The sequence below is a fragment of the Schistocerca serialis genome, chromosome 7 (genome assembly GCF_023864345.2).
Source record: "Schistocerca serialis cubense isolate TAMUIC-IGC-003099 chromosome 7, iqSchSeri2.2, whole genome shotgun sequence".
NCBI lineage: Eukaryota > Metazoa > Arthropoda > Insecta > Orthoptera > Acrididae > Schistocerca > Schistocerca serialis.
This window is the reverse complement of record NC_064644.1, coordinates 581,421,499-581,437,038: the sequence shown is the minus strand read 5'-3', so window position 1 is coordinate 581,437,038 and position 15,540 is coordinate 581,421,499.

The following is a 15,540-nucleotide window of genomic DNA, read 5'->3' as shown; positions in this document are numbered from 1 at the left end:
AATTCTCCTCCCGGAATTTTGACTTGCGAATATATTCACGCTCTTTTTTAACATTCAACTCACATCTCACTCCTACAAGCTCCGTTTATTTTAGCTAATTGTAGGTAGCCCAGAGGTGTAAGCCGCTCTTACCCATCCAGTACCACTTGCCCATTGTCTCTTACTTATTCAGCCAACCCCATTATCATAATCTCTTTGTGTCTCTCTGTCAATGTCTCCTGCTTCGTAGCCACGATTTCGTTCATTCTGTCCTACTACTACTCTCTCCTTCTTGCGCTCTCTTGCTGCTACTGTCTCACCCATTTTTTTCCGTGGCTGCCGTTTCTGGTAAATATCTTTATCTTTCTCTTCCGCGCTGTCATTGTCGTAGACTCTGTCTTTCATTATCACTTCACCCACTTCCACATTCTCTTCTCTTTATTCCTCTCCCACTGGCACTGTGTCCTTCACTCTTTCCCTGGCACTGTCATTGTCAGCTACTTTCCACTGTCAATGTTCCCCTCTCTCACACACATACACACTGCCATTGTCTCCTTCGTTCTTTACCACAACAAGTATCTACGGTCTTACACTATTACTTTTCTCTTTCCCACTGCCACTTGTTGCATACGGCTCCGTACACAACAGTAAGGAGCGATGGACGACAGAGCTGTGCGACAACTGTCGTTGTAGGAAAGCTGGACAGGAGCAGAAATGATTAGTGTTGTACTGTATTTTCCCAAACGTACGAAGTCTCAATACAAATACTGCAGCACTAAACAGAGTCCAGTTCATACAATAGCAACATCGATGACACTGTAGGCACAACTAGCCGGTGTCTGCGTGTTGACCCATAGTGAAGTAACTCCAGACGCATGTGGCTGAGGGGCTGAGGCGCTGCCGCTGGCCCTCCTATAGTGTGGCGCCAGAGGACGCTGGAAGTACCGACCCGCTAGTGGCGTGATTCAGCGGGTGTGTTCCATTGATTCCGACGGATCGCGCAGAAGCGCTGTCGGCATCTCACGGATACTTGCAATTCAGTTCAAAATGGTTCAAATGGCTCTGAGCACGATGGGACTTAACATCTGCGGTCATCAGTCCCCTAGAACTTAGAACTACTTAAACCTAACTAACCTAAGGACATCACACACATCCATGCCTGAGGCTGGATTCGAACTGTAAGTAGGCTGTTTAGGTCCTTATATTGGTAATGCCACCGCCACGTAGCGCTCTGTATGAAAATCACTGGCTGTGCTGTGTGCAGTCTGTGGCTAGTTTGCATTGTTGTCTGCCATTGTAGTGTCGGGCTGTTGGCTGTTAACAGCGCGTAGCGTTGCGCAGTTGGAGGTGAGCTGCCAGCAGTGGTGGATGTGGGAAGAGAGATGGCGGAGTTTTGAGAGCGGATGATCTGGACGTGTGTCCATCAGAGACAGTAAATTTGTAAGACTGGATGTCATGAACTGCTATATATATTATGACTTTTGAACACTATTAAGGTAAATACATTGTTTGTTCTCTACCAAAATCTTTCATTTGCTAACTATGCCTATCAGTAGTTAGTGCCTTCTGTAGTTTGAATCTTTTATTTAGCTGGCAGTAGTGGCGCTGGTTGTATTGCAGTAGTTCGAGTAACGAAGATTTTTTGTGAGGTAAGTGATTTGTGAAACGTATAGGTTAATATTAGTCAGGGCCATTCTTTTGTAGGGATTATTGAAAGTCAGACTGCGTTGCGCAAAAAAATATTGTGTGTGAGTTTAGTGTTGATCAGAATAAGTAAAGAGAGTAATGCCTGAGTACGTTCAGTTTTGCTCAGCTGTTTGAAAATCAAATAATGTAAGAGGTTTATCAACACAGCAATTCAATAATTTTTCTAAGGGGACGTTTCATATGTCGACTCTTAGCCGAGGTTACCTCACTGGAATCTTCTGATTTTTTCTTGTAGTTTGTGTAATTAGTGTAGCTTTTGTTTATTGCTAGCGCGTAATTGTAGAGAGAATCTCCTTTGTAGTTGCAGTCTTTCATTGCTGTACAGTAAAACAGTTGTGGCATGCATGTATATTTGCACCAAGTATTTCACAGCTGCGCTTTCAATTAACTAGATATTATTTTCAGTGCTATGTTAATGTGTTCTCTTATTTTTGCTCTTCAAATTGTGCTTTTCTGTGTTATCGTGTGAAATATTGTGACAATAATGGCGTGTGAAAAACGTAACATTAGGCTCCAAAGTAAACTGAGAAATAATAGTGACGACGAGCGTAGCTTATCAGCACCACTGTGTAATGAATTAACAGACATTCAAAGTAGTAATTTGGTAATTGTGCATAGGGAAATGGAGCGGGCGGCAAATAATGGTGTAGACAATGAAACAAGTAGTGAACAGGGAAGCATTACCGATTGATCGGCCAGCAACAGCTCGCCTCAGGAATCCGAAATGACAGAACACAATATTGAAAATACTGTAGACTCAGGTTTTGGGTCCTCACAGTTTTCTCAAATGAGTCAAGACACATTTTCAGCTTGTCAAAATGTGAATGTTGCCGGCGAAAATGCACTGCCAAAAAGCATAGAGAATAAGATTCCAGACACTAATACATTATTATTGCAATTAATGCAAGAAATGGAACAAAATCAGAGACAAATACAGTAAAAGCTTGAAAAGTTAGACTCAATGGAACAAAATCAGAGACAAACACAGCAAAAGCTTCAAAATTTAGACCTAATGGAACAAAATCTTCGGAAGTTAGACACCACGCTTGAACAAACACGAGAAGATTTAACTACTGAGTTACATAACATTGAATCGAAATGTCAAAATGTCTGTAATGACGTAAAAACACAAATTTGTGAGCATATTCAACCCATTTTTTCGCGGCATGAAAATGCATTACAGAATCACGAAGCAGCCATAAAAGAACTGCAAACCATTGTTCATGAAATTCATGAGACCTTGCAAGCTAAAATTGACTCAGTTGCATCAACCGATTCGGTTACGCAACTTGCAGAAACTCAGGAAAACTTAAAGGACACAGTAGGTACTCTGAAAATTGGTTCAGAAAGTCACATGGAGGAAATTAGTTCATTATCAGAGAAAGCAGTTGAACTTTCGGATCAGCTAAATATACGGAGGTAGATGATAATCTGAATGACACAGAAGAGTGCGAACACATTAGGAAATTCAAACAAAATCAGAATCAAATTAATACGCAACACCAAAGAGAAATTCGGGAAGTGCAAGATCAGCTGACACAGGTAATACAAGAATTACGTGTTTTAAGAGGACACTCGCGCTCCAATACGGGAAGAGGGACGTAAAAATACGGAACAGCCACAAAATAATAACACGGGGTACTTCGGAAACTGGCAGGGTGCACAGAATTTTGAGATGGAACCGCTGAAACAAAGTAACAGTGCCCGATATGCGACTCGCTGACATGATGATTTTGACTATAAGCTGTTTATTACTACACGTAAATTCAAAACATTTAAGAATTCCGGCAACGGCATTCATCCACAAGCGTGGCTTCATCAATTCAATCATTGTTTTCCTTCCAACCAGTCATTAGAGCGCATATTAGAATTTATGTGTGGCTATTTAGAGAATGAAACAGCTGTAAGAATGGAATCGGTCATTCACGATTGCCACAGTGAAGGAGAATTTTATCATGCCTTCCTCTCAGCATGTTGGTCTCAAGCTACACAAGACCGAGTAAAACATGGCATCATAATGATGAAACGTTTCGAACAATCTGTATTTTCCAGTCTTGTGAAATATTTTGAAGACATGTTGCACAAGAATCAGTACCTGTAAAACCCTTACAGCCCCTCAGAACGCATCCGCATTTGCTTAATCAAATTACCTGAACATTTACGACATATTATTTTGGCAGGACGTTGCAAAGACGACATTGAAGCTTTTCAGGGACTCTTACAAGAATTAGAAATTGACACTGGCGCGAAAACAGGAATACAACAATTACAGGTCACATCCGTCACAATTCCGCCATGAAAGAAATAATAACTGGACACGACAAGGCTATTCTCACAACACAAATCGTGACCAAAACAGACACCACCCGTATGACAACCGTTGGCAGAGTTGTAATGATTACAGGGAAAGATCGCCTCTCCGCAGTAGTGACTATCACAGAGACAATCAGAGAAACAGACAATATTGGAACCAAAATAATTATTATCAAGGGAGACAGAATAACTTTAGACGCAACGGTCCAGCGCGCATTTACTATTCAGGGAGAAATTCTCCACCATGTGACCGACAAGAAGGAAACTATGGAATCTACCAACATGACGACAGATGATATGATCGTAACGGCAGACCTGAGTTGCATCAGAATTGGCGGGATTCAAACAGGGCAGGGCCCTCTCGACAAGGTCAATTTCTAGAAGTTAGGTCTCCTAATCTCAATAACGACGCCCGCCAACAAAGAGACAGACAATGACTCGCACCGCAGGCAGCCACGTGCGCCGGCTGGCTCAGAGAAAAATAACATAGACGTTAACCTTGAGAAAAATTTTAGCTTTCCTTACCGACGTATACCACATGATAATTGTGTTGAAGTTGAAACTCTGCTTACTAGAAAGAGTAAATGTTTACACCATATTCCACATGTAAAACCGTTTATTGAAAGATAACCTGCTTTTCAACTTAGTCTTTGCTATAAAATTTTTCACTTCACGTTAGTAGTACGCTTCGTCAGACTTAGAAACTGTTAACATTCAACTATGTTTTAAAGTTAACTATCCAGTCTACAACCTAGGGAACGTATTTAGACAGTAATTATGAGTGCATTGTTATAGTGAACAGATGACACAGTGTTATTGTCTGTGTACATTCTAGCTTGTTAGTTGTACGATTAGGTAACGACTATAAGGCTCACATACTTAGAACATATACCAGTACTGCTAATGAGATTATAATGCAACATTTTGGTTTACTTGAGCATACATTCTGGATTTAAAGTACTTTCTGTGAGATTAAAGATGACTTAACATTTGGTTTCTTTGACAGCTACATGATTATATCACGACACTACTAATGTGTGACACAATTTACAATGTTGCTTTTGTGGTGTTTCTGTTTTATATCTGCACAGTTTTTCTGTATTATTGTGGAAAGTAAAGCATGTTTTAGTAGTAACTTTTGTGGTATAGCTACAATGAGACAGCCTTTTCTGTAGCACAACAATACATTACAGCACAGTACTTTCTTCATCACGGCAATAAGCGTAATAAATAAGATATCTATATGCAAAGCATTTCACTTTTCTTTATCATGAGGTAAGTACATTGACTTCTGCAGAACTTAGCTTTCGGAGGACGATAACTACGACACTTCCACATAGATTATCTTACAAGACGCACAGTTTAGCGCTACAGTGCACGTATTTGAGTGATTAATTTTGTACTTAAAACATTTATTTTTAAAGATTTTTGAATTACAATGATACAAAGGTTTTCCATGATACATTTCATTCCATTGCTGTAATCTGTAACACCTGAGTGTATAATTACACAAATCCTTAGGGGTGTACAAGCTTACTTTTTGTACCATGTGTCTGGCAAGCACAAGGAGCCCTAGCTAATATGTTATTTGCTTGTACAACTTTACACATCGATGCCATATTTTTCTAACACATAAATTTCACAGCTATCTGATCATTTAACTGAGAGAGACAAACATTTTTCTTTTACTACATCAGTGACAGATGTTTACGCAACTACACAGTTGGATAACTTCACTCTTATGAAATTGTATTTTATCTGTATTTTGTGAACTGTTCATATTTTTTCAGAACCATTGTGATATTATGAGAGTTTTGAATTATGTATTTGATATGGGATCATGATTTTAAAGTACGTTTGAGGTAGATGACACTATTGAAATGAGCAGAGAACTTTTTTTTAGGTTTTGAAATTATGACAGAAAGCTACGACATTTTTGAGATTTGACTGAGTTGTTATAATATTATTATTACGACGACGATGTGTATTGTGCTGTTGAGATATGTTTATGATCAATAAGCTGATGCTATATGAGGAATTTGATTATGCTATGTATTTATTATGATGAAATATTGAAGAAATGTCAACAAATATGTATATGTGTAATTGGGTAAGGAATAATGTGTAGTGGTTAGGGACTCTGACTTGTGAAAAAGGATGTTGAAAACCAAGAATTGTACTTCAAGAGTTATGAAATGTGTGTAAATGTGTGCATGTATCACAATGCTGGCGAAAATGTTTTGGAAACTGTTATATTTATAGGATTTTGTTTCTACAGATTTATAACGCAAATATTTCGACCTGTGAAATTGTATTTGTATCAAGCGGTCACTGTAGCGGAAAATGATGTCGTAAATATTTTGGTAAGGAAAGTAGGTCACTGTAAGCACCCAGCTGCACTATAGTCGCCTGGAAAAAAGCCATTAGTATGTGCCTTTCAGAGGTACAGGTGGAGAAAAAAGGAGGCCATTATCCTCGCTATTGACATTTCTTTGTAGAAAGCTTCGCAAATACGACACGCTCAAACTTGAAAACATATGATTACACTGTGAGGCTCTTAATTTATGATATTTTCTAAAATGCCTAATGAAATGATGAGGAACATTTTACATCTATTGTCTTTCTAGTTGAGGGATAACTCATTTTGTTTAATATCTAGTTTCTAGCTACACTGCAGCATTGGTTAGAATAAAATTTAGTAGATGTACTAATATAGATATTTTATGCCTACAGATCCAGTGAATAATAACTTTATGATCTACTTAAAAAAAAAACAAGGAGCACAAAAAGACATTTCCCTTCACAGGAATTGCATACATAATTTTCTTTTCAACTACTTGGTAATATTTTTCGTAGATCAAGTTGTGGTGCACCACTCTAATTACATAGACATTAAGATGTGAATAGACATTTCCCTAATCTGCATTATTGTCTTTAGTGTAATATTTTTTCTGCTTGAGCTTTGCCATGTTTAGGTATAAGTTATAGCATTCCCTGCTGCTGTTTGCCAGGCGTAGTGCTACTGAATGTCACTTTGTATTACTCTGTTAAGCCAGTTTTACTACTGATTTATTTTTCTTGTTGCTGCACATTGGCTCATATTAGTTGTAATGTTGCATTTGCTCTGCTAATTTAGATTTACTGCTGCTTGCTTTGTCAATTGCATTTTTTTGTCATTCCTGTTTGTGTTAATTTGTTTTATGCTGCTGCATTGCCTCGTCCCTTAGTCTAGCATCTGAGCTCAGTAGATTTAAGTTAGCTTAAGAGATGGTAGACTGTATAAGAGAATGAGTTACGATGAATTGGAAGAAATGCATTGAGAAGTTATACGAAAAAAGTACAGAAAGCAAGTATAGATAGGACTTTTTGGGAATAATGATGAATAAAGGGAGATCTCCAAGAAGTAAAGAAAGTTTTGTTTGGAAAATACTACAGTAAAACAAATCCTGTCCTTTCCTTGTTCTATTCCGCTATGTGTTTGTGTACTCTTGTGTATTTGTGTTTTCCCTGTCTTTATGTGTTTAGCTAATAAAATTGATATTGTAGAATTTTTCTAGAACTAAGCTACATTCACTATGATGAGGAATACTGTTATCCTCAAATATAATTTGCATTAATAACATGTTATTTACTTTGTAAAGATGTTTAGACATTACTAATTCTGTTCTGTTTCAATGCTCATGTGTGAAATTAATGTTTCGAAAACTATTCTCATTATTTTATTTATTTATATCATAATTCCTCTAACACTAATGTATATGTTTATTTCTATTCTTTTGTAAAGCCTGTATTACTACAAATGTTATCAGTACTGTTATGTTCTTTAATGATGTATTTTGTACCTTTGTTATTGTATTCCCATGTTATAAAATTGTAATTGACAAAAGTTCACCAAATTAAGTAACTTGTAAGAATTCATTTCACTGCACACATTTCTGTTGGTCATAGTATATGCACAATAAATAAAAAGAAAAGAAAAAAGAGGACTGTTAGTGTTTGGACGTCTGTTAATAATTCAGCAAGGGACTGGTTAACAGCAATGCTGGTTCTAACTTAATTCCAAAAACTTTGTGAGTGCACAAGTGGTGGTTTATGGACTTGCTATATTGTACACAAGACTCTTCGATGGTGATTGTGCACCTGCACAGTCGCAACAGATGGCTGCTGGCCGTCTTTACAAGGACTACAGTGCGTCTGCACCTTTGGTGGCCCACCAATTCCATAATTTCTACGACTACAGTGGTTCTACACCTTTGATGACTCATCTATACTATTATTTCTACAAGGAACGCAGTGGGTCTGCACCTCTGGTGGCCTACCAGTACCATACTCTCTACCAAGACTATAGTGGGTCTGCTCTGTCATGACCTACCTACCAATATTTTTCAAAACTTCGACTGACTCTGGTGTGGGATGGCTCTGTTGTGGCCCATTACCTGTCTGCATGTCGAGAGTCAGCACTGTCTTTCCGTTGGAAGGACAACACTACTTCTTCAAGACTGCATGGAAATCCACTACTTCCGTGTGAATTTTCTTTTACTGCTCAGACTTTGAGAAAAACACTGCAATTTTACTATGATGAACGATCAGGACTCTATTTATGGACTCTGAGAAAATTTTATCTTTTGACTAACATTGTATCAATAAGAGTGTGCATTTGATTTCTTAGTTATTGTAATTGTCAAAAAATTTTAACAAATATATATTGGCCAATGCACAAAACAATTTGTAAAATTTTTTGTGGGGAGCATGGGGGCGATTTAATTAGGCTGTTTAGGTTCTTATATTGGTAACGCCACCGCCATGTAGCGCTCTGTATGAAAATCACTGGCTGTGCTTTGTGCAGTCTGTGGCTAGTTTGCGTTGTTGTCTGCCATTGTAGTGTCGGGCTGTTGGCTGTTAACAGCGCGTGGCGTTGCGCAGTTGGAGGTGAGCTGCCAGCAGTGGAGGATGTGGGAAGAGAGATGGCGGAGTTTTGAGAGCGGATGATCTGGACGTGTGTCCATCAGAGACAGTAAATTTGTAAGACTTGATGTCATGAATATATATATATATATATATATATATATATATATATATATATATATATATATATATATATATATATAATGACTTTTGAACACTATTAAGGTAAATACATTGTTTGTTCTTTATCAAAATCTTTCATTTGCTAACTATGCCCTTCAGTAGTTAGTGCCCTCAGTAGTTTGAATCTTTTATTTAGCTGGCAGTAGTGGCGCTCGCTGTATTGCAGCAGTTTCAGTAACGAAGAATTTTTGTGAGGTAAGTGATTTGTGAAACGTATAGGTTAATGTTAGTCAGGCCCATTCTTTTGTAGCGATTTTTGAAAGTCAGATTGCGTTGTGCCAAAATTATTGTGTGTCAGTTTAAGCACAGTCTTGTACAATTTTTCTAAGTGGACGTTTGAGAACCTGCGACCGTAGTGGTTGCGCGGTTCCAGACTGAAGCGCCTAGAACCACTCGGCCGCAATTCAGTTGCTAATGGCTCTGAGCACTATGGGACATAACATTTGAGGTCATCAGTCGCCTACAACTTAGAACTACTTAAACCTAACCTAAGGACATCACACACATCCATGCTCAATGCAGGATTCGAACCTGCGACCGTAGCAGTCGCACGGTTCCGGACTGAAGTGACTAGAACCGCTCGGCCACCACGTCCGGCTAATTCAGTTGCTAGGGCAGACGTGGGGTTGTATCGACATGCGATACTACGTCACTGACTCTTTCTCTCTCAGCATAAAAATGCCCATATATGTTCGCATGAAAAAAATTTTGGGAAAGAAATAGCGTCATCTAGCTGGTACCCCATTTTCAGTCAGAGTCTCTTAAAACAAGAGCATATTCGCCTTTTTTGTGCTCTGATAGGAGCATTTTTGCTCTGGTTCCCTTCTTCTCCCTGTTACAGGTCGGAACGGCACTCATATGAGTAGAAATGTATGTGTCAGTGAAATTTTGATAGTTACTTATATGAAATGTAAATAGCGCAAAGCTAATTTTAACCTGAGACCGGATTTTACGCGAACAAAAATTTTGCATGTGCTTCAGTACTGTAACATGGGATTTACCGAAGTCTTCTAATGATAACGGACACACTTTATAGCACATATGCTGGTGCTACGTGATTTTATAAAACAGGCTTTTACTTTACACTGGATGTTACGTCCATATTCTGAGAATCTGCATCTCGGAAGCGGATAAAAGTATCAAGAAAATATTGTAGGTTATTCGAGATCGTGCAACAGCCGCCGTTGCGAGTAACGACGTCAGCGCTCGGAAAGGTTAAGCGGGAACTGCAACGTGGGGCACGTCGCGCACGCTTGGGTGTGTATTGAGACGGATTTATGATAAGCGACGTGGTGTATGACAGAGAAATCGGCCTGTCGCGCACACGGTTTCTGTGATCTTCTGACAGGCTTCTTGCGCTGATCCATAATAAGCTGTTCCTGGCGGCTCCTTGCGCTCTTGCAGTTACAAGAAATGCTGCTTCAGCTGTAGGCAAGCGAAAAGAGAACATCGTGTTTAGAAGAGACAGTAAAATTGACGTTTCATACTAAGGCATTCCGTGTCGTTATTCCGATTTACTACAGAAAGACAAGGCACTCTTCGAGCGGGCGGACAGCGGTTCTATGGCGCCGCGAGTTGCCAGTGTACGAAGAGGACAAAAAATGTGCCTCCTATCAAACAAAAATTACTTTCTACAGGTGTCAATTAAAACGTGCTGAGTAACTTTTGTATTACGAATTGTCATATAACATTTCTTCCGGTACGCCGGCCGGCGTGGCCGAGTGGCTCTAGGGGCTACAGTCTGGACCCGCGCGACCGCTACGGTCGCAGGTTCGAATCCTGCCTCGGGCATGGATGTGTATGATGTCCTTAGGTTAGTTAGGTTTAAGTAGTTCTAAGTTCTAGGGGACTGATGATCTCAGAAGTTAAGTCCCATAGTGCTCAGAGCCATTTGAACCATTTTTTTTCTTCCGTTACGCCCCTCCTATCCGCATCTTCCACTGAGGATGACACGGCGGTCGGATGGTCCTGGTAGGCCACTCGTGGCATGACGTCCGAGTGCTTTTTATTACTTGTTCCACAAGCGAGTCTCCTATTACTGTAAATACCATTACCTTGTCAGTTCTTCTAGTAAGTTTTCCCACACCACTTTCGGAAGTTGTAGCTAGGATTTGGGTGATGTTGGGTTCTGGCTGGGATTCTGCAGGCGTGAGCTCTGTGTTACAATCATAAAATTTCCTTCCCCAGAACTGACAATAAGCAGTGGCACTAAACGTAATGTACAGCCCAGTTACATTATTGAATTCATGGCTTGGAATGAGAGGATAACAACATAAAATCCCTTGAGCACAAAATAACAAAATTTAATGTATGCTTTGCCCCAGTAAGGAAAATGGTCCAATCAAAACAACAGTTCATAATATATGACTTTTGGCCACAGACACCGAAATGGCAGACGACAGTAACTTCCACAAATAATCAGAAAAAAACAATAAAAACCAACATAATACTATTCCTTAGCATCATTAGGACTTCCTTAGATTATCACTAACCTAAATCTAGATATCGAGCAGTCTCATCACCAACTGGTCACCAAACGTGACGTCCCCTCTCCCCTTTTGTTGTCGCTGTGCTGTTGAGCCGCTACTGCTCCGTGGAATAGATACGCGACGCGCAGTGGTGGTTGTCCCCGTCGGATAATGTGGAACAGCACGTGAAAGTCTCTAAAGAAAAGTGTTCCTCGCGTAATGTGTGAAAGTCCGTTTGCGAGTCCGCACAGACTTCTCTGCGATGCGAACCGCTGATTTTAATTGTCTGTTGTGGTCTTATGGTCATTTGCTATACTCGAGTAGTTAGTTATTGCAGTATTGAGTGGATCATTCATCACCGGCGTCGTTTCACGCCACTGAAGCGAGGAAAATATCATTTGCGGTTCAGTCTCAGTAATTGTTGTTACGTTGTAGGAAGAATTGTTCACTACGGCACGACGCAAATCCAGAGACAATCTATAATGCTATCTTGCTTTCGTGCGTCGTAATATTATTTCGGCAATACACTCATTTCCGTGCTCAATATTCATCAAGTCACTCTTTCAATTAAAACGTTCGCAGTTAATTAATTTTGATCATCAACTATCACACAGTTCAATTAATGATGGAGCCAACACGTAAGATTTCAATTACTGACGAACAATTTTTATTGTTCATTCTTACCAGTTAGTTTATAATCATCACACCACACACATGCCGATGGATAAGATCAATTACGATTCTTTTCAGTTCGGTGATCGTGAAATTACGACAACTTTTACAATCGGCGTATTTGTATTATCTTCGTGTGGTCGTATTAATGTTTCCTACTCAAAGCTAATCAGGTATTCTAGTCATCGATACTATGTCCATTCTTCGTTGTAAGTGTTCACTTTATGGACTGTGCGGCTGGTCCCGGCAGAGGTTCGAGACTTCCCTCGGGCATGGGTGTGTGGGTTTGTCCTTAGGATAATTTAGATTAAGTAGTGTGTAAGCTTAGGGACTGATGACCTAAGCAGTTAAATCCCATAACATTTCACACACATATGAACGTTTTTTTGAACTGTTCACTTTGATGAAGGTTGAGTCCAACAATAGTATCTCCAATAATTAGAGTTCATTAACTCGTCGTACACTGTCAGAATATCACTTCAGTTCAAGTTCTCAAGGCACAATAACTGAGAACAAAGTCTGCGCATCTCTATCACGTAATAGTACTCGTAGCGTTCCGTTTGTAGTACTATAACAAACGGTGCTCTCTCACGACTTGATAGCAAGCAAGCTAGCAAGCGACCAACACTTCCATGATCGAGCATTGTAGACGCATTGAATTTCTTTTTCGCCGCGTTTACAACTCTCTTTCACAATAAATGTTATCTCTGATCGACATATTACGTTGGACTTAACTTTCGTCTTACTGATTTGCAGTTATTACTGAGATGCTCGATAGCTAATTAAAAATAACCTTTCTTTCTACCTTTATATCATGACATACTCAGTAATTATTGAAACTGGTGTTCATCAAAACTTTAAGGTGTTATATTATTGTCAAAGTTGTCGTACCTTTCAGGATAACACTGTTCCCTACTTTAAATTATCATGACATTCTTGTTTGGGTTTTCGGGTTACTTGGGGTGTTACACAGAGTAACGCTACTATCTACTCACTACAGTAGAACCTACGAAAATTTTACAATTACAGATTTCTGTACAATGCCACACATAAAATCAGTCATGCTCACGGTATAACAAAACAATGATTTTCCTTATGGCACGTACTGAATCTGTCACGCTCACAGTATAAAATTAACATCATTACTGCTTTTAATTACAGAAAACAAACGCACCGCCAACGTGTCAACACAGAATAAACTTAACACATCGCATAGTAGTCACGAACCTTCCATGTTGGGTGTTACTGACATTTCGTCACATTGAACGCACAGCCTGTACTCTCCACTGTACACTATGTAGCACCACTTGGTTGACCGAAATGCCTCTGTCGGTCGCTAAGGCACCCAGCCAATCCTCCTCTTGTAATCTACAAGCCCCTTCCTACGCCTCCTCTGGAATCGCCATCCTATCGCCCGGGAAAAGACAACAACTGCCCAACTGGGTTGCTTGTGTTTAACAGCCAGCTAAATTCAGTTCGGCTGCTGGGAGCACCAGCTTTGAAGAAGCCTTCCCGTACGTGGCTGTCCATCAACTGACTCCACCCTCCACTTCACCTCGCAGCCTCGTACCAGCGGCCCTCGCCTTGATCACATGTGCGGGCTCCCTACCCTATGGTGGGACTCATCCGCGACAAGTCGACAAGCGTAACACTGTCTGACAAGACACAAAGTATCTCGTAATTTCATTATTGGTGAACGTGATATCCTTCCATAATATTCTTAAATGCTTGCTCCATGGGGGCCACACTCCTCCGATGACACACTACAATTGATTATCGTCTTGCAGAGTGCGTTAGACAGCACTCTATGATAGACGTACTTGTATATCCAGAAAGGTAAGGCTGTTATAGAGAAATACTGGTCCCTAGTTAAATTGACCAAAATCGGTTGTGGCTAGGTAACTGGACAAAGATTAATATTGCATTATGCGTTAATGCTGGCTTCAAAATCACAACGTATAAATTGATTAACTGATGACCACCACTGTCGCTAGGCGAGATGAGACTAATGAGAGCCATTGCTTACAATCTGTTTCCGTTTCACATGGCCAAGGGAGATGCGTGAGCTCTACGAAAGCTAAACTGGGGCCTTAAGAATGCACAAGGAAAACCTTTCTTTGAGCCCAGAGGAAGCTTCAGTATTGATACATGGTTTCCACGCCACAGGATACCCTGAGCCACGATGTGTACAGGAAGAAAAAGCACACTGACCTGTACCTGTATGCAGACAGTTGCCACCACCCTTCTCAGAGGAATGGAGTACTAAAAACACTAGTGCACAGGGCGTATAGCATTTCAGATGCAGAGAATATGCCCCAGAAAGTGGAACACCTCAAAACCGCGCTCCGAAAAAACGGGTACTCGCAATGGCATATTAGACGCGCTCTCCGTCCTACCACCACAGCACAACCTGTGGAGACGGATGAAGTCACGGAAGAAGTGGTAGCCACTGCCTTTATTCCGTACAATGGCTCACTGTCGGGGGAAAATTGGCCGCATATTAAAGAAAAACCGAGTTAAAACCGTCATCTGCCCGCCCAATAAAACACGGGCGTTACTGGAAAGCGTGAAAGATGACCTCGGTTTGAGGAAGGACGGCATATACCAAATTCCCTGTGAGTGTGGGAAGACTTATATCGGACAGACGGTACACACCATCGGAGATCGTTGCCGAGAATATCAAAGGCACACTCGAATGAAATATCCAAATAAGTCGGCGGTAGCAGAGCACTTTGTCAGAGAAACACGAGATGGATTATGAGCGTACCAAGATCCCGGCTCAGACCTCTAAATATTGGGACAGCTTATAAGGGAGGCTATCGAAATTCGCACCAGGGGAGATCTTATCAACCGAGATTGCGATTACAAACTCAGCATGGCTTGGGTCCCGGCACTGAATGTAATTAGGAAGATTCTCAGCAAGAAGTACGAACTGGCGACCAGGGCGGACGTAGCAAGTACATCGACGCTACGACAGATTCCGACGCCCACGTCTTCGCGACCGCCGGTGCGCGGGCGCCGGCGCGGACGGCGAAGAGTGCGGCCGGCGGGGGGAGGGGATTGAAATCGGCCGCCCGCCCTCAGGGGCTCAGTTAGTCAGCGCACCTGACGATGGCGACATGTCTGATCGCCGAAATATTGTGCCCGTTGGCCACTATGAACCGGCAGTATACCCGAGGACTGTTCGAACAACAAATCGCCGGGAGAAACTGAAGAATCACATTAAAAAGCTGTTAAGCGAAAAATATTGGCTGCTGCTGACTAAATTTTGACTCAAAAGTCTTGACGCTCTGCATACTTTTTGCCTTACCCT